The 2,002-nt window shown below is 56.8% G+C and overlaps 1 protein-coding gene across 2 annotated transcripts in view; it reads right to left on the reverse strand.

Annotated features, from left to right (window-relative positions):
* The window catches only part of Ripk4 (receptor interacting serine/threonine kinase 4), a 22,092-nt gene that overhangs the window by 19,623 nt on the left and 467 nt on the right, over positions 1 to 2,002 (reverse strand). The gene's annotated exons all lie outside the window — the stretch shown is intronic.

The following is a 2,002-nucleotide window of genomic DNA, read 5'->3' on the forward strand; positions in this document are numbered from 1 at the left end:
GGGGGGGGGCAGCAGGAGACACCGCCGGACAGACAGCTCAACAACTATTTCAAGATTTAGAAGCAACTGGCAACCTGAGGCTGAGGCAGGAGGATCACAGGTTCAAAGCCAGCCTTAGCAATGTAATGAGGCTGTAAGCAAGCTAGGAGACCCTGTCTCAAAATAAAAAGGGCTGGGACGCAGCTTAGTGGCTAAGTACCCCCGGGTTTAATTCCTGGTACAAAAAAAATAAGAAGCAGCAACTGGCAAGACTGCACCACAATCAGCCCCCCGCACCACAGCAGGAGGGCTATACATCCCCATCACCCAAGCTGGTGACAACCCTAAGGACTGAGCTGACACCCTGCAGGGCCTGCCCACCTCCTCTCTAGTAGAGAGGCCCCGTGGCAGATGCACAACTGCAGCCTGCACCACCCCAGGCCAAGGGCAGCAGGTGAAATGCCTCCCCATGGAGCCTCTGACCTCCACCTAGCAGCCAACATGCCACCACCTGCCTGCTTTGGGCAGGGCAGGAAAGGCTTCCAGTTAAAGGACAAAACACTTTTCAACTACAAGATCCTAAGTGACCCATCTCAAGGGGAGAAACCCAGCTTCATCTTCAAGCCACCCTAGGAACAAGGGGTTGCTCCCAGGACGCGGGCTGGGACATCACCTGGGCCTGTGCTTGTTCACTTTGCCCTCCCAAAACAGAAACTGGTATTCAATCTTGGCTGGTGAATAAAGCCCATTTTGGCTTGAAAACTCCGTCAAACTAACATGCCCAAGGGTATAAAGTGTCCCCATGAAGAGGCATATTCCAGAACTAGCTGCTGGATGGTATTCAGAGTGGTTTAATTTCCTCAAAATAACCACAGTGCCCCTCCCAGCCTGAGAGGTTCCCAAGGTGGGAGAGTGGAGGCCTGAGCTCTGCACAGGCTCAGCAAGCCATCTCCCTTGAACTGTGGTGACTTATGAAATTTGCTCTCGGTGGGTTTCCCTGGCCAAGGATGAGGGTGCACAGGGAGGGGACGGGACCTCTCACCAGCCAGCCATAGCTACTGGAGGCTGGGACAGCACACACCACCACCTACAGGAAAGCCAAGAGGTGAGCCCATCACAATGATCCAGCAGGGGAACCCAGGTCTGAGGCAGCCAGGTGGAGTCTAGAAAAAGCTGCCTGCCCCATCTGTCCAAGGAGGCTCTGTGGAAACACGGGAAAAGGCTTCCACATGGAACACTTGAAAAACATGTTACAGTGAAGCTTATGAACTCAACTGCAGAGGATGAATGAGGGAGTTCGTTTTCAAGAATCTTCCCCCCATCCTCCCCCCACAGACCACAGTCCGACCCACTGGATCCTCCGGAGTGGTGGGGTTCTCTGTCCTTTCCATTCGCCCTCATTCCTTTGAGCAGTCCTGCCAGGGAGCGGCGGGCAGGCAGGCTTTTACACAGGGACACGGGTGCCCGAGGCCCATGGCAAGGACGCAGAGCCAGTTAATGCAAGGCCCTTCCGCAAAGGCTCGCCTTCGAAGTGAAGTCCCCGAAAACTAAAGCGTGCGGCCAGGAAGTGCTGGGCAGAACAAGGCCCCGGCCCCGACGACTCTGGCCAAGCCCGGACCCTCGGGGCACGACGCTAAGTGCCCAAGCGCGGGGAGCTGAGGACGCTTCGCCCGAGCCAAATCCGTGCTTCCGACCGAAATAATTACCGTCTTACTCTAATTTGTGCTCCTATGTAAATTACTGAGTAAGTCGAACGGAGCCTACCTACACTCACAAAGCCCAGATGCCCACACGGCAATTTTTCTAAGCCCGGAGCAGACCGCAGCGCCCAGACAGATCCCAGGACGGGGGGGTGGGGGAGGTACGCGTCCCGGGGGCGCTGATCTAAGGCGCAAGGCGAACTCGGGACCCCCAAATTACGGGGCCGCTCGGGCCAGGAACCGGGATGGGTCAAGCAGAGCAAATAGGCACTGTACTTCTCCGGCAAACGCGGCCCCCGGGGTCCCCCGCGGGGCCGCAGCCC

The sequence above is a fragment of the Marmota marmota genome, unplaced genomic scaffold (assembly GCF_001458135.2).
Source record: "Marmota marmota marmota unplaced genomic scaffold, marMar, whole genome shotgun sequence".
NCBI lineage: Eukaryota > Metazoa > Chordata > Mammalia > Rodentia > Sciuridae > Marmota > Marmota marmota.